The sequence below is a fragment of the Adiantum capillus-veneris genome, chromosome 19, assembly GCF_014529385.1.
Source record: "Adiantum capillus-veneris isolate H3 chromosome 19, ASM1452938v2, whole genome shotgun sequence".
NCBI classification, from domain to species: Eukaryota; Viridiplantae; Streptophyta; class Polypodiopsida; order Polypodiales; family Pteridaceae; genus Adiantum; species Adiantum capillus-veneris.
This window is the reverse complement of record NC_140949.1, coordinates 28,118,340-28,137,116: the sequence shown is the minus strand read 5'-3', so window position 1 is coordinate 28,137,116 and position 18,777 is coordinate 28,118,340. Positions and strand designations below refer to the sequence as shown.

The window sequence follows — 18,777 nt, the reverse complement described above, 5'->3', positions numbered from 1 at the left end:
TGAATCAACATTACATTACTGTAGTAGCGTTCCCCCTCGAAGAAAACATTTCACTGTATCCTCTCTTATTTGTAAGCAAAAACTATAATATTGCTTTTGACTCACCTTTTTTCCATCGCTAGTCTCTAAATAAGGATGCCACCCATCTTCTCCACTTGGAAACAACAAAACATAAAATAAAGACATATATGCTCTATGCATACTGGAGACTCTTTTCAAGCCTCGATGTTGAAAATTCAACACAATGTCGTGATGGCCAATATTCCTATCATCCCCTTCTCCAAGCACAATGGTAGCAACTTTAGAACCCTTGGAGCAAGATATTTCCAACCATTACGTCGGTGCTCTGCAATAACCATCCTAATATTGGGAGCAATAGCATCTCCACACATAGAAGCAGCACACCGTAGAGCATTGGCATAGGGATTTATTCTGTGCATCATGGATTGTAAACACTCTAGAACACTGCAATCTAAATTTGGAACATGATGCAATCTGTTATTCAACTCATATTCAGTATCAAAAAAATATAATTGGGCAAAGCGTGGGACCTCATTGCAGCCTTCAACTAGTGCCAAAGAACCAATATTATGATAAACTAAGCTGTGCACCTTAAAAGTGTACATACCTCTCCCACCATAATTAATAGCGTTATCAATATGGGCACCAAGAGATGCAAATGCCAATACATTATTATATCCCCGAATATTCTGTAAAAACTGTCGACTTGTTGTTGAGGTTGAACTCATCAAATCTCTCAATTCATTTGGTGGTTCATTCAATGGAAGTAGCCTAACTCTTCCATCAGAGAAACAATATTTGCCAAAAAATGTTTGGATAGTCTTTCCTTCAGCCTTCCAAGCCTTTGCTCCACATTTAGAGCAAACAAAATCTACGCTTCCCAAGTTGTGTAACACACACTTTTTGAAAAGAAAAAATGCTAAAGAATTGTGATGTAGAAGAGGCAAAGTAGGGTAATCAAATCGGGTTGACAAACAATACTTTGTTACTTTAGAATAGTTTCCCTCTTCAAATATAACAATAGGATTTATGGTCTCCTCATTACATCGAACTGTTATGTTCTCAGTCATATCAATATCCATTGATTTAGAGTTTTTTCTATGTACATTAGGTAAGAATTGTCCTTTAATGAACCCTAGTAAAGTACCAATAGTATTTTGAAGTGAATGGATTGCTCTGTCTCGTGCTATTTGGTGTCTCGTCCTTCAAGATTCATCACATAATCGACTGCGTCGTGCATGACCAGCTGATAATATACGTGGTCCAAATACCATCTAAGAATTGACATGCAAATAGATATGTCCCATAAGCTACTTTTCTTAACAATAATATATATGTATTCTTATACATAAATCAACAAGAAACATGGCAAACGATTGATAAACATTGGAATATCAAAGTCTCTCTTCTACATAGAATTGAATACAATAGACGCATTTCTAGTGTACAAATACTTGAAAACAAAGTTTCATGAGGATACAACATAGCATTATATATTTGTGGCGTTGCATGGATTAGGACATTGAGAAACTTGACCTTATGTCGACACAATCTAGCTAAAGCACTTAATTGATTTGAAGTAACTTGGATTTTTCAAAGGCTTTAACCTTGGACCTTTGTCAAGGCACCCAACCTGTTGACAATACTCCTGACTTCTGGTATAGTTGGTTGAAAAGTATTATCTTGATTTCTACCTTTTGGTCCACATTGACTTCTTGAAACCTCTTTGTGCAGATTCTCAATAGATGCTAATACCATTTGTTGAGTTTCTTCAACTTTAGAAAGTTTCTCTCGCATGTATGCCTCACTCTCCAATCTCTGTACATTCGTTGCTTTTGCCTCTTCTCTCAATTTCCACAGAATTCCCCTTTCAATATCCAACATAGAGCCAAGCGTTTCAATCATGCCAGAGACATTGGTTTGCATTGTTTCAACTCTAGTGTAGGAGGCTTTGATCTCCTCAAGGGTGTCGATTATCTGCCTTTTAAAAATCCTTTCGATATTTTGGGCTGCTCTTTTTGCCGCACGTACATTACAAATAGGAAGAGACGATAATATATCCTCTTCATCATTAGGTAATGTAGATACTGACACTATTTGAGGAGTTGGCACTCCATTGGTTGCAATAACAGAAGGTATAACATGAGCAATATCCATTTCAATGTCTACTAAAAAGTATAGTGGTTGGGCATATAAAACCTTACAATTAAATAGAAAAGGTTTAATGCTCTTTTATTTGAATCCATGTAGACTAAAATAAATCTTGATTGAAAAAAACAATGAAAACAGACAATCTCTTTCTAGCTTACTATCTACAACCATACTGGAGAGACAATAAGCTATGAGGTATAGCGAGAAATTACATGGAAATTTGCCATCAACTCAAGTTACTCTTCACATAGCTACAATCAAAAGAAATTGTTTTTGATCATTACATGATCAGTCCCATCTACATTTGAAAATTGGGAAAGAGTGTTTCGCACTCGGACGCTTGAAAGAAGGCTCTTTGTGATTCTCTATCTTTTCAGAGCCTACAATGCTCTTTAAAGCATTGATTTTATTGTAAGCTTCATAAACAGAGCAACAACCTAACTCGGAATCAAGGTAGAGCATCCGAGTACCCCAATTTTACTCATAACTGTAATAGGCGTAGGTTACGGAACCATTGGCTGAGATCATTTTGAATCTGACAAAAACCTGGTGAAAGGGTATGCCATCTTGAGTCTTAGATGTATGATCATGGGTTCTCCAAGCTTCCTCATAGTAGCGCCTATAAAAAAACCTCCAACAATGCTTTGGTAAAAATTAGTTTTCTTCTTTGGAGAGTAATGGATCATTATATGATCAACTACTATCTCCATTGCTTTAAATCCATGACCAAAGCATTCAGCAGACACTTTAACTGCCATGAGGTCTCTACTTTACAAAAATAGGATACAATATAAGGTTTATTGCTCTAGGATCCTTCCCCCCCCCCCCCCCGAACTGAGGCTCATGAGGCGAGGTGGCTCATAGTAACTCTCTCTCTCTCTCTCTCTCTCTCTCTCTCTCTCTCTCTCTCTCTCTCTCTCTCTCTCTCTCTCTCTCTCTCTCTCTCTCTCTGTCTCTCTCTCAATGCTCCTTGAACTCCAGGCTATATATATTTATCGATGTGGAGTTGCTGAGGATTACCCCCTTTTGCTCTAGAGCTTGAGCCAACACTTTGTCGCTCATCAACCCTTCCTCTCGCACACTCTCTCTCTCGACCCTGCACTTGCTAGACGGCCCCCATCAAACCTGCTCTTCAGCAGTGCATAGCAGCCTTGTTCCATGACGGTTGTCAATGTGGCTCTCTCTAAATAACGGACTCTCAAGGATGTCGCACGCTTGAGAGTCGTCCAAGTGGCGATAGTGTTGACCTACTGGTCGGTGCAGCAGGTCACTTTTCGGCACTTAGTTTTTTCACAAGGCTCCTCATTTGCACAAAGGGTGATATGCTCAATCGACAAAATTGATTAAAGATTTTAGTTTATTCACCTGTAGGTATCGAACTCTCACACCCATGTTGAGTGGTTTCGAATCAAACCACTAGCATACCAATGTGCTTGTCCAGGCCCGAATTCTTGTTTTTTTGGGGGTGGGGTGGGGGGGGGGGGGGGTTATTCCTTATAAAAGGGTGCCGGTAACCGTTACATGTATACATTACTCTCTGCCACATTGGCACAGAGGCCGATATCTCAATGCCTTCTCTTTTCCCATGGCTAGCTAGCTATACATAATGCCTTATCTTTTCCCATGGCTAGGTATCTATACATAGTGCCTATACACCCAGCTTGAGAGAGAGAGAGAGAGAGAGAGATAGATAGTTCTATTATCGTCCTCGAAGGTCAAATATGACCTATGGGACCAAATGAGCATGTCAAGTGGTGAGTGGAGGTCATAAAAGACTCTCGATGCTCAAAAATGGCAGAAATGAGCGTCACAATAGAGAGTCCACATCGTGGTTGGGAGAGGAAGGTATGTAGGGAGAGCTCATCGCTGAATATATGGGGAAAAAAGGACCTAATGTGGTCAAAATATGAGCACTCAAGTAGTGTGTGGTAGTCACTCTCTCGCACTTGACGAGGGCATAAGGTGCAAAGTTGATGACACTCCTCGCCAGTGCCCCAACGTCCTATCTCGCAGCGTAGAGAATGGGAGCTAAGACGAATGGAGTCAATGGTGCGGATCGCACTCAACGGGATGGGCTCAAGAAGTACGGATGGGTTTGGTTACCTCGTTCGGAGAAGAAGAGAGATTTGTAGTTTGGGGCAATGTGTGTGGTGTAATGGCTAAAGCGAGAACCTCCGGATTTCTCTCAAGAGAGAGAGAGAGAGAGAGTCTCATCTTCGTAGCCCTCCTCTATTCGCAGCCAAGGCCATTGAAAACATTCTCTTACAACCACTCAATATATGTGGGTTACGCTATAGTTTGCAAGCACGTTCAGTTTCTTTGCAAAGGACTCTCTCAATTTCTATGTTTACAATCAGTTGATCGGAGTATTAATATTAATGCGAATGTGGGTTACGCTATAGTTTGCAAGCACGTTCAGTTTCTTTGCAAAGGACTCTCTCAATTTCTATGTTTACAATCAGTTGATCGAAGTATTAATATTAATGCGAATGAAAGTAGAAATAACGACTCAATCATTCTTCAACTTTCTTTTTACTTTGATTATCCACCCCTTTCCAACTTAGGATAAAGCAAGAACAAGGAGAAGAAGTGACGAAGTTTTAGAGAGAGAGAGAGATTAATTGGACACCTTATGTCAAGCGTTGCAAAAGGTTGCAATGGAAACACCTTTAGATCATGGAAAGTCTTAGAAATGGATGGCTCCATGCTAGGTGCAACCATCAAGCTGTAGTGCCAATACGTGGACTATATAGAAACCACTCTTGCTGTGTTTAGAGCACATGAATAGTCACTTACCTATGATGGATGAGGGCCAAATGTATCTCAATGATGTATTTCATATGCATCTCTCTCTCTCTCTCTCTCTCTCTCTCTCTCTCTCTATTGCCACTGAAGGTGGCACCGCCGCCGGAGGCGGCAGGAGTCTCACTCGTCTGACCATATGGAAGTATCCCAAGCAATGGCAAGTGTGAACATCAATACATGAGAACAAGTGATAAAATCATGAGGCCTGCCAATACTTAAGAGGAAAAAATATAGTGCTTAGGCCACATTATGTTTTCCAAATTAACTTTGACTCTTCAAAGACAATGTAGTTTAGCTGCATGATATCTCAAAGCTCCATGCTATTTCTCAATCACAAATTTAGTGGTGTAGAAATTTGCGACTTCAGTTTCATGAGAACCACCTTGTTGGTCGTTTCATTGATGTTGCCCGGCCCATTCCCTTCAACCATCGTTAATTAAGATGCTTCCAACCCTCCTCTTTGCCTCTTGCAATGTTGATCCCTCTAATCCCTCTAGTTGTTTAGTGTCAATACAATTTCCCTAATTTCCTTTTAAGGGATAACTTTTTTTTAGTGCACCTTGGAAAGTGTTTCAAGAAACTGTATAAGAAGACCACTAGATAGATTGTAATTATAAACTTCCTTATCCAACCAAGGACACTTAGCAATGCGATGCAAACCTATAAGATTTTTTGAAAAAATTAAAGTGTTTCATTTAATTTTTGCAATAGTAGGTGATGCCTACGAGTGGGTAGATGGCCTCTCTCTCTCTCTCTCTCTCTCTCACACACACACACTCACACACACACACACACACACACACACACACACAAGGATGCGTCGATCGACTCTTAAGTTAATGAGGCCTTCTTACAACGCCAATGTATCACGGCTTGGGAGAAATCCGGAGGTTCTCGCTTCAGCCATTACACCACACAAGTTGCCCCAAACTACAAATCTCTCTTCTTCTCCGAACGAGGTAACCGAATCCATCCCTATATCCTTGAGCCCATCCCGTTGAGTGCGATCCGCACCATTGCCTCCATTCGTCTTAGCTCCCATTCTCTACACTGCGAGGCAGGACATTCGGGCACTGGCGAGGAGTGTCATTGACTTTGCACCTTATGCCCTTGTCAAGTGAGAGAAAGTGAGTACCACACACTATTTGAGTGCTTAGCTTTTGACCACATTAGGTCCTCTTTTTCCCATATATTCAACCATGAGATCTCCCTACATACCTTCCACTCCCAACCACGATGTGGACTCTTTATTGCGATGCTCATTTCAGCCATTTTTGGCCTTTGGGAGTCACTTATGACCTCCACTCACACGACATGACATGTTCATTTGGTCCCATAGGTCATATTTGACCTCTGAGGAAGATAATAGAACTATCTATCTATCTATCTATCTCTCTCTCCAACTCCAAAGAGTTCTAGTCAACCACAAACAATAGGTTGCCTTGGGCACTCTTATCATCTAGTGGATTCAAGCTCATTCTCTCCATGTGGACAAGATCTGTTCATAGAATGAGCAACAGGTTTGAGTATTGATCAACATGCTTATACATATATAGGCCATGACATATTTTTTGACATAGATATGTGTGAAATTAAGTTTCTATATATAGAGGGCGCCATGTGAAATTTGTATAATAAATGTGTATACATAATCATTTATATTATCCATAAAAGTAACATATGTTCATAGCCTAGTTATAATGAGGATACCTCAAGTTTGAAGAGAGTTATGGATCGATTACCGATTCTTGTAATAGTGATTATTGGAGAGTGTATTTAAATTAGCAAAATATTGGACTCTCTGAGATAACAATGTGTGTAAGCATCTTAAAATGTGTGATAGGTAGGAGTTTTTGCTCTTTTTGGTGTATAAGGCCCACTCTCTCCAACCATTTCTTCAACTCAAAATGTGAATCTGTGAGAATGTTTTTGAAGTTGATGGGCATGTGAAGTGAAAGGGAATAACTTCTTCATGCACCATACCGTTATAAATCTTTGTAAACCTCTTAACAATGCTTCCCTCCAGTTCTACTTCTATTGTGGAATTTGACATATACGAAACTCCTCTAACGACTCATGAAAGATGTCATGGCTCATACTAATAAGGGAAGCTAAACATGCCATAAAGGGGTAAACTCACCAATCTATCAAGAGAAGAGAGAGAGGTACCGTGTAGCTATCATAGGGAAAACATTAAAACAAATAAAAGGGGATTTCAAAATAGCAAAATTGTTGCACAAAAAGCCTGCCAACATATTAAGAGTACTTGCTTGCTAAGAACATGAATCATAAACATAGAAACTTGAAGAAAAGACCACCTCCAAGCACATGAATCATAAACATAGAAACTTGAAGAAAAGACCACCTTCAATTTGGTAACTTGTAAGAACTGTACAACCTATTCCCCCCACAGTGGGCCATTGGGCCAAGCTCTTATATATGGATCCAAAATACATAAAATAGATACCACCTACAAGCAAAGGAACTATGTACGTCACAAGGGGGAGAAGAAGAAGAAGAAGCAGGGGGGGTTGTTCAGATAAACTGAGTTTTGGTCCCTCTTAGCCTCTAAAAGGAGCTCAAATTATTGCATCTCTTTAGATGACCATTTAAACTGCTGTATTGATTGAGACCCTTAATGCCCTTGGTGTTGAAGTACGTTGGTGTTTGTTTGGTGGATACATGCATATAAAGGCGTATGCACACCAAACCCTATAAACACTCTATTTTTTCAAAGAAAGCCATGTAATTCATTCTAGAATGAGTTGTAACCGTGATGTAATTATACAATACCCTCTCTACTTCTCTAAGTCTACACCCTTGTAAGAGGCCGGATGGCCATGGGAAAGCCCCCTTAACTTTTAAAGTCAAAACCCTTAGTTTTGAGGAGAGAATTATCATTAGCTTGAAGAATAAAGAACGTGCACTGTGGAGGCCTCTTACTGCTACAAATTGTAATCTTTTTTCTCCTGAACTGGTACTCAAAATTTGTTTCCGAATAGCACATTGTGTTCCTTATGTCTTTATCTACAATTTAAGTGTGATCATTTTCAATTCTGTTGTGGTTCGCGACACATTTTTGTGATCTAAATGCATTGATTTGGAGGTTAAAATGGTTGTTTTTTGATGTTTTGACCATGGATAAGTGTTTCTATGCTTAAGGAGGACCTTTCTGAGTACTTCTGTTTCAGTTTTCAGTACATTTTTTGTGATGGATCGTGATTTATGTACCTTCCTAGATGGTGACAGAACTTGGTAGGATTGAGCCCTTAAGTGTTGAGATACCTCTACTTAAGTTTCATTGCGTTCCGGATTTGTTTGGATGCTGAAAAGGCGTGATGACACGAAAGGTTGCTTATTTAGTCATGTGTCCTAAAAAATAAATAATTAAAAAAGCACTTAATTCTATTAGAAAAATTACATATAGTTGAAGTCAAAGGGATTAAATGACAATGAGTATTAAAATTATTTTTTAACTAAAAGAGAATTTAAAAATGCAATTAATAAACATTTAAAAGTATCCATAAAAAATTAAAAATCTTCATCAATAAACTCAAAAGGCTAAAAAATGAAATAATGTATAGCTAAGGGTAGAGGGGGTGGTTTGTACCCCCTCGCCCCCCTGCAACTTCGGATTTGCATGTATCCGTTTGAAATGATCGGCCACAGTAATAAAAGCGGTAATAGGGGCGGTAATAAACACGGTAATAGCCAGGGTAATATCCGCGGTAATAACTGGTGCCTAAAAAAGGAAAGAAGGCACAGTATGCCATGTTTTTGCAGCATACCCTGCGTTCTTGCTCTTCGTCATCGCTCCCAAGTTTCCCCCACCCCCCATCTCCCTTCCCTCTCTCTCCTTCAACAACCCCCCCCCCCCCCCGCCCCCCCCCACCTCTCCCTTCTCCCTCTCTTCTTCTCCACGCTTCCCAAGTTTCGTCGAAGAGGGTTTCGTCCAAGTTTCGGCAAGGGGGCATTTTGCCATCGTCTATGGAATCTCAATCTAATCGAAGCTCAACCGTGCTACAAAGAAAGAGGTAAACACAACAACACATCCCCCCTCTTTCCCTTTTGTTTTCTACTACTACACACACACACAGACACACACACACGCATAAATCCCAAAAAAATAGAGAATCCATAACATACCTCATTCATTAGGAAATGGTTGCTTTGCTACACACGTTTGGAAATGATTGATTTGTTAGGCACGTTTGGAAATGATTGTTTGGATAAAATGTTAGATAGAAATAGAGAGAGAGAGATAGAAATGTTAGATAGAGAGAGAAATAGATAAAGAGAGTGAGAGAGAAAGAGGGATAGAGGTAGATAAATAGAGAGAGATAAATGTTGAGAGATAGGGATAAAGAGAGAATGAGAGAAAGAGGGAGATAAACGGAGAGAGAGAGATAGAGAAAGAGAGAGAGAGAGAGAGAGAGAGAGAGAGAGAGAGAGAGAGAGAAAGAGGGAGAGATAGAGAGAGAGAGAAAGAGAAAGATATAGACATAGAGAAAGAAGGAAAGAGAGGGGTAGAGAGAGAGAGAGAGAGAGAGAGAGAGGAAAGAGAAAGAGAAAGAGAGAGAGAGAAAGAGGGATAGTAAAGAAAGAGAGATAGGGATAGGGAGATAGGAAAAAGAGAGAGAGAGGGAGAGAGATAGAGATAGATAGAAATAGGGAGAGAAAGAGAAAGAGGGAGAGAAAGACAGAGAGATAGAGGGAGAGATAGAGAGAAGGAGGGGGAGAGGGAAAGAGGGAGAGAAAGAGAGAGAGAGGGAAAGAGGGAGAGAGATAGAGATAGATAGAAATAGAGAGAGAGAGAGAGAGAGATAGAGAGAGAGAGTAAATAGAGAGAGAGAGAGAGAGAGAGAGAGAGAGAGAGAGAGAGAGAGAGAGAGAAAGAGAGAGAGGGAGAGAGAGAGAGAGAGAGAGAGAGAGAGAGAGAGAGAGAAAAAGAGGGAGAGATAGAGGGATAGAGGAAAAGAGAGAGAGAGTGAAAGAGATAGATAGAGAGAGAGAGAGTAAATAAAGAGATGGAAAGATGGAGAGAGATAGAGAGAGGAAAAGAGAGGAATAGAGAGATAGGGAAAGAGGGAAAGATATGGAGAGAGGGAAAGAGGGAGAGAGGAAAATTGGGCACCAAAGGGATACTTGAGCAAACAACACCAAGATTACCTTCAAGGCGAGGACACTTTGTTGAACAAAGTGCTTGCTTTACATGGAGGCACAGACATGACTCTGGGATGGAGCTTTTGCTTCGTAGTTCAAGTGCACGACCAAGAAGGGGAGAGTGAGAAGGATAGATAGATAGATAGAGAGAGAGAGAGAGAGAGAGAGAGAGAGACTCAGTGAGAGAAATAGAATTACTTATTGCATTACATTAGTAGAATTGTAATGTTACGATCAATTGATCACTTAGACGTTGAATCTAGGTGCAACCAACACAAAACGATGGCTACATTTACAATCTGAACATATATATGTGTGTATATATATATTTGTTTATGCATGTATGTAGGCATTAAGTACCCTAGCATAGCACCCGAAGGTTAGACGCTTCCTCTTGGGTATAGTCCTTTTTTAATCATAATGTTGCGGTCATTGATCCACTCATGCATGGATTACTACAATGTACCTTTGGTTTTACCACGGTTGAGATTACGATGTTATCTAAAGAGGTGTAGTTGACCTTTGGCACTACTAGCCTCTACTTAGGTCAACTAGTATTTATATGTATCTACATGTTAGTGTGCTAATATATATATCCTCTGGGAGAGAATTGTAATGTTACAATCAATTGATCACTTAAACATTGAATCTAAGAGCATCCAACACAAAACGATGGCTACACTTACAACCATAACATATATATTTTTTTCTGCATCTATGTAGGCACTAAGTACGGGAGCATAGCATCCAAAGGTTAGACGCTTCCTATTGAGTATAGTCCTTTTTTAATCGTGGATTTGCGGTCATTGATCCACTCATGCATGGGTTACCGCAATGTATCTTTGGTTCTACCACGATTAAGACTACGATGATAACTAAAGAGGTGCAGTTGACCTTTGGCACTACTAGCCTCTACTTAGGTCTACTAGTATGTATATGTATCTCTGTGTTTGTGTGCTAATATACTTGTGTACGTATTTATAGATGAGTAAGTAGGGTAGAAAGCTTAATCTTATATTGCTCTTTGTAATGTAGATGTCAGATGAGAGACTAACTAGTGAGGAGCAGCCAGCTAGCTCTTCTTTTGGTTGGTTCATATCTCAAGTGGGCTCCCACCCTGGGGCAGTCACTTATCAAAAGCTTCCTATATCATGTGTGTTCAAGAGGTTATTAATAATACCGCAATATACATGCTATATTTACACTACGTGCGTATTTTAAAAACCCCAATCCTTCTCTGTATGTATAAATTTTGATACATTTTGATCTTTTAATAATCCTCTCTGGTTAAATCACGTGATAGCATACACATTCTAAAAAGTGACCGCCCCGGGGCTCCCACCCAGGGTGGACATCGCCTCCAGTGGATCCGAGTCTTGAGTCGGTGAGAACAAGCAAAGAAATAAATAATGTTCCTACGTAGTTAACTCTAAACCATGAGTGTCATAGGTTTTGTTTTTGTTATTTGTAGGCATGGCCATCCTAGCAACACCTACCCTTCTCAAGTTCCTCCAACGGTCATAGATCCTGACTTACAATGGGCTATCTCTTTACGAGAGCAGTACCTCCGTTCGATGGAGGATTTGTTTGGCCACTACAATCCGCAGTAGCTTGCGACCTACGGCATTTCTCTGCAGACTATACCATGGGGGAGTCAGGGAGGGACTCCTTACCTACAGAGCCTCACACCGACTGCACCTCCCTCTACTCTCCTTTCCTATCATCCTACTCCTATTTTATCGTAGGGCCCTACTCCCCTTTCATCGCAGGGTTCTAGGCATCACAAGGTCCTATGCCACTCCATTCCACTCCTGCTTTGCCAAAACATCATCGACGAACTTCCTCTGGCAGCGCACGTCGATGCTTGTCTCAGGGCAACCAGTGCCGTGGGAGACGAAGCGGCGGTGGATCTTGTGGTTTCTCATGTTTTGGTAGTGGCGGGGGAATGAAGTCCCCACTTTGAGAGCGTGCCATCCCTGACACAAGGATACTGATGCACCCGTGCCAGACATGCATGGGCGCTACTACAGGGTTAAATATGGCGGGGAGGTGGATTTCGGCACAGCACAGGACATGGCATTTCAACGTCATCTACAAATTCCTATACATTCAATGTATAAGAACTGTTTTATAAAGTTTAGAGACCAACTTCCCTATCATGCACGATACATTGAGGACCTTTGTTAGCTATATTTCCAAATGCCCTCGATCAAAGTTTTTCACAACAATGGTTGGAGGGCTACATAAAGACATTTCTAAAAAACAAGCAGTCCTGTATGCAGCGTGGAGCAGCCAAGCAGGTCAGAGATCCAGACAGGTGTTACCGCGGTGGCAACATGGCAGACGCGGAGTGGGAGTGGGCAATTCAAGAGAAGAGCAATCAAGCTGTGATGGGCTCATCATACAAAAAACAACACGAGGCTCGCGCAAGACAAATTCCCATGCACTATAGCTCAGGAGGCAAGGGAGTTTTGAAGGATAAATATATAAGATTATTTGAATTTTAACGTCGATCGGTGATTATAAAGATTGTAGTTGATGATCTGGTATTGTTATTGCTAACTTAGAAAAATATCACTCTCTCTCGACCAACCAGAGAGATGGTCAAGTATCGGGATCGACATACAGAATTTGATACTTGGTGATGGTTGTTAAAAAACAACCACATCTCTTGCGAGCAATTCGATGCGATGGTTGGACCACTACAAGCGGTAAGTTTAAACAAGTAATTTTGTATCAATTGTTATGAGCTGTGGATAATTGTTTAATTTGGTTTGGATTTATGTAGAGTCAAAGTGATCCAGTATACGTGCCTCTAGAAGACGACGAGATAGAGGAGAATTAGATAGAAATTTTTTTTGTCAAAAGTTTTGTAAAGTCCCAATGTGGCACAATGTATATACAACTATTTACTTTTTATTGTAACTTTTTTAAATAGTTGATCTTCTACATTTTTAATTGTCAAGGTAAAGTAAATTCAATCTCAATTCTTTGGTATTTTTAATACTCTTCCAAAAAACAATTGATGTTTCATTGTTTTATGCAGGTAAAAATTAAAGGTGCTCATTTGGGCCACCCAAATTTGGGTGGCCCAAATTAGCACCTTTATTTTTGAATTGACGTGTAGCCGCAATAAGCGCGGTAATATCTACGGCAACTGGCGTGGTAATAGCAGCAGGTATATTACGGAATCCCAGGATATTTGATCAAAGGAGTAATCACTCGACGGAAGAAAGTGTGAATCAGAGACCACTGCCGCCTTTGGAACCCATTTTAGAGGAGAGTTTCTCTGACACTTTGTTTGACAGATTATACAGCCTCATGATTGAAGATTATAACAAGTCAAATCCTAAGGGAACAGCTTCGATGGGTACAGGTCCTTCTCAGCCTGCATATGATGTAAAATTGTTGTATTTGAAGTTTCAATATGAAAATGTGCTTTAAGGCCAAATCTATAAGGATGGAATGGACCGCTACTGCGTTAAGTTGGAAAATAAGCCGAGCGAGTTCAGACACCTTGTAAATGTTGATTATGATGGGGATGGATATTTCGACCGAGAGAGAATAATGTACCTGGTGGTTCATAACCCTTTTATTGTGGATAAATAGGGAATGGTCGGCACCAAGAACAAGGTAGATAATGTTAGGAAATAAGACGTAGCTAAATAGATATTTGAGTAGATTACTTAATGGAGAGAGATAGATTTCACACACAAGAGATTATAGAGTAGAGAGAGAGAGAGAGAGAGAGAGAGAGAGAGAGAGAGAGAGAGAGAGTACACACGATATACGTGGTTCACCCAATGTGGGCTACATCCAAAGCAGCCACTCAATGGCTTTAGTACTTCAAAACAAGAAGTAGTTTATAAAGGGATTATACCCTTAATGGAGCTCCCGCCTTGCTTCACTCTCACCACCTCACACTCACCTTGTTGCATCAACTTCACACTATGAAATGTGTGTAGAAATGGACTCCTTTTATAGGCCAAAAGGGCTGCCCTCTCTTATGAGAGGCAGCCATGTGTAGCCGCCCTTGTGTGAATAGGTCCAAATCGGACCTTCCAATCCGCTCATGTGTGGCCACCCTTGTGTAGACAGATCCGCTTTTGAATTCGGCCACCGACCACCGGCCATTGACTCCCATCTCCCAAATTCTTCGTGTAGACGCAGTGATTAGAGTTGCATCTTGTGAATCCATGATCCAACATCCATCGATCAAACTTCAAGTAACATTGTCTTGATGCTTGTTTTAAACCATACAAGCTCTTCTTTAATCTGCAAACCATTTTCTGCTTACCTTTTACTTCATACCCCTTTGGTTGAAGCATGTAGATTTCCTCCTCTAAGTCACCGTGAGGGAATGTCGTATTTACATCCATTTTCTAGAGATTTAGATCATGAGCAGCCACAAGGCTTAAGACAAGCCTAATTGAGTTCATTTTTACAACAGGAGAAAATATTTCATTGAACTCAATACCTTTCTTTTGAGAAAATCCTTTTACCAAAAGTCTAGACTTGTACCTTTTCTTCCCACCTTCTTCTTCTTTCAGCTTGTACATCCATTTGTTTTGAAGTGCCTGCTTACCTTTAGGCAACTCAAGCAACTCCCATGTTTGGTTGCGATGTAGTGAGTCCATCTTCACTTGCATGTTGTTCATCCATTCTTCTTTGGATTCATGTTGCATAGCTTCTTCATATGATTCTGGCTCTCTAGAATCTGAGATCAAGAGATGGTTGAAGGAAGGAACAAAACTTTCTGGAGGTCTACTTGCTCTTGTAGATCTTCGGGGAAAAGGTTGAGGCTCCTCATTTGGTTGACGTTGTTGCACATTGTCACCGTTTGCAGTCCTTGAGTCTTCACCGTCCTCAAGCTCCATGTACTCATCATCTGTTTCTTTTGTTTGTTTTCTTTCCAAGTAATCTTTGTACATATTCTGTTCGTTAAAATTTAGATCCCTACTCCTTAAGATTTTACCATCTTCAGGATTCCATAGGCGATACCCAAAGTCACCTTCTCCATATCCAATGAAGAAACAATTTTTAGACTTTACATCTAGCTTTGATCTTAGGCTTCTATTTATGTGCATGAAAGCCTCACACCCAAACACTTTGAGAAATGCATAATTCACCGGTTTACCTGTCCATGCCCTTTCTGGAACTCCCCCATCCAATGTCGTTGAGGGTGACCGATTTATTAAGTACACAGACGTACTTACAGCTTCTGCCCAAAGCTCAAGCAGTACACCTGCATGTAGCCGCATGCTTCGTGCTCGCTCCATGATTGTCCTGTTCATCCTTTCCGAAATCCCTATTTGTTGAGGTGTCCTTGGGGTTGTCCTTTGCCTCCGAATTCCATTGCTAGTACAAAAGCTTTCAAAAGCTTGGCTGCAATATTCACCTCCATTGTCGGATCTGAGACATTTAACCTTGGTACCTATTTCATTCTCCACAAAGGCTTGCCACCTTTGAAATATGGAAAATACATCGGATTTATTCTTCATGACATAAACCCATGTTTTTCTCGTCGCATTGTCTATGAATGTTACATAGTACAATGAGCCACCAAGTGATGGTGTACTTGCAGGACCCCAAACATCAGAATGAACCAACTCAAGTTTTTTATTTTTCCTTTCATTTCCTGATTTTTGAAATTTTACCCTCTTTTGTTTACCATAAACACAATCTTCACAGAACTCTAAGTCAACTTCTTTCAAACCTGGTAATAGCTTCTTTGTTTAAAGGATTTGCATTCCTTTCGCACTCATATGTCCAAGTCGGTAGTGACACACCGCACTGTCAACTTCTGTAGTTGTTGCACAAGTTGAAGGTTGCGTGCTAACAGTACACAAGTAAAGTGTACCGACCTTTTCTCCCTTGGCAACCACCAAAGATACCTTTGAGATCTTCGACCGTTTGTTTCCGAATGCAATGTTGTGACCTTCATCGTCCAATTGTCCTGTAGAGATCAAATTTTTGCGAAGAGAAGGAACATGCCTAACATCTTTAAGCTTCCATTCATTTTCATTAGCAGTTTTGACAGAAACTGTACCTTTTCCGACAATCTCACAAGCTTCTCATCTCCCAAGTATACATACCCAAAATTACCTTTGGTGTAGTCTTGGAAATGTTTCTTGCGTGGTGTCGCATGGAATGAAGCCCCAGAATCTACTATCCAGGAATTAGACACATTGTCTAATGAGAGAATTAGAGCATATTTCTCTACTTTACCTGCCACATTGGCCTCCAATGTTGGCTTGTTGTCTCGAGACTCAGTCTCCTTCTTCTTCTTGGACCAGCAATCCTTCTTGATGTGGCCCTTCTTGCCGCAATTCCTACATTCAAGAACTGACTTTGTGCGTGACTTGCTCTGTCTTCAGTTATCACGACCCTTTTGGCTTTTGTACCTCTCCTTAGGCCTTCCTCTTGTTTCCACTGACAATGCAGCACTTGATGATTCTCCTGTGCTTCTCCTTCGCATTTCCTCGCTTAGGAGAACATCCACAACATCATCAAACTTAAGAGTATTTGTACGAGAGATAGAATTACTTACAGCCATCACAAGGATGTCCCAACTATCTGGTAGAGATGATAGTATAAGGAGAGCTCGCACTTCATCATCAAAATTGATTTTCACCGATTGAAGTTGATTTATGTTTGTGTTGTGTTAAAGTTATTTAGGTGTTTTGCAACTGAACCATTCTCTGCCATCTTTAGATTCAACAAGCGCTTCATAAGAAATACCTTATTGGATGCCGATGGTTTCTCGTAGAAGTCATCAAGTGACTTCATTAAGTCCTCCGTGGTCTTCATGTCCGAAACATTGAAGGCCACCGTTGACGCCAAGCTTAACCGGATTGTTCCCAGTGCCTTTCGATCAAGGAAAATCCATGATTCATCCGCCATTGTTGCGGGCTTCTTCGCAAGACGGCCTAGTGGCAAATAGAGGTCCTTCTGTTAGAGATAGTCTTCAATTTGCATCTTCCAATTGTTAGGAAATAAGACGTAGCTAAATAGATAATTGAGTAGATTACTTAATGGAGAGAGACAGATTTACATACACGAGATTATAGAGTAGAGAGAGAGAGAGAGAGAGTAAACACGATATACGTGGTTCACCCAATGTGGGCTACGTCCACGGGAAAGCAGCCACTCAATGGCTTTAGTACTTCAAAACAAGAAGTAGTTTACAAAGGAATTATACCCTTAATGGAGCTCCCGCCTTGCTTCACTCTCACCACCTCACACTCACCTTGTTGCATCAACTTCACACTATGAAATGTGTGTAGAAATGGCCTCCTTTTATAGGCCAAAAGGGTTGCCCTCTCTTATGAGAGATAGCCATGTGTAGCCGCCCTTGTGCGAATAAGTCCAAATCGGGCCCTTCAATCCGCCTATGTGTGGCCGCCCTTGAGAAGGCAAGTCCGCTTTTGAATTCGGCCACCGGCCATTGACTTCCGACCACCGGCCACCTACCATTGACTTCCGACCACCGGCCATCGGCCATGGACTATCGGCCACCGGCCAACCGACCGGTTGTTTTCCAACCACTTTTCGGCCGCCGTCCGGCCATAATATTCCGGCAAAAAAAAAGTTGCCCCTGATTCTTGTTCGTGAAAAATTTGGTTTCCGGTGAGTGATTTTCCTTCACGCACGATGGCTTCTCCTCATAACAGGGGCCTTACAAATGTGCGCTTTTACCACAGAAAATTACAAGGGTAAATCAGGCTCCATACTTAACAATCTCCCACTTGGAGACTGATCTCCAAACCAAACCTGTGACTGCTTTCCATTCTGGCTTCTTATCCTTGAATGCCGATTGAAGATGAGCAAAAGCTCAACTTTTCCTTGTTGACCACCTTTGTAAACATGTCTGCAGGATTTTCACTTGTATGCACCTTTCCTAGCTTTAGCTGTCCCTCTTCCAAAAGAGTGCGTATGAAGTGATATCTCACCTCAATGTGCTTTTTCCTTGAATGAAAGGCTGAGTTCTTCGCAAGATGGATAGCGCTTTGGCTATCACTGTACAAGACACAATTGTCTTGTTTGAATCCAAGCTCTTCTAAGAATCTGTGAAGCCACAAAATTTCTTTGCTTGCCTCCGTCATTGCTACATACTCTGCTTCCGTGGTAGAAAGTGAAACCACTTTCTCCAGCTTTGAAGCCCAGATTACTGTTGTGCCTCCAACCGTGAACACATAGCTAGTAGTGCTCCTTCAAGTATCTTTGTCACCTGCCATATCTGCATCAGCATACCCTTCTAGAAAAATATCAGTTCCTCCAAAATACAAAGCATTTGTTGTTGTCCCTTTTAGATACCTAAGTATCCACTTCACAGCTTGCCAATGCTCTTTACCTGGGTTGTCCATGAACCTACTCACAACTCCCACTGCATGTGCAATGTCTGGCCTTGTCCAGACCATAGCATACATTAGAGAACCTACCGCTATATCATATGGAACTTTAGACATATAGGCTATCTCCTCTTGTGTCTTTGGACACATATCCTTCGTTAGTTTAAAATGACCAGCCAAAGGTGTAGAAACTGGTTTTGCATTTTGCATTGCAAACCTTTCTAGTACCTTCGTGATGTAATCTTCTTGAGATAGCTTTATTGTCTTCTTCATCCTGTCCCTTGAT

The 18,777-nt window shown here is 40.9% G+C and overlaps 1 pseudogene; it reads left to right on the top strand.

Annotated features, from left to right (window-relative positions):
* Nucleotides 1-7,464: 7,464 nt before the first annotated feature.
* LOC147433752 (adenosylhomocysteinase 1-like) overlaps nt 7,465-18,777 on the top strand; it is a 33,466-nt pseudogene continuing 22,153 nt past the window's right edge.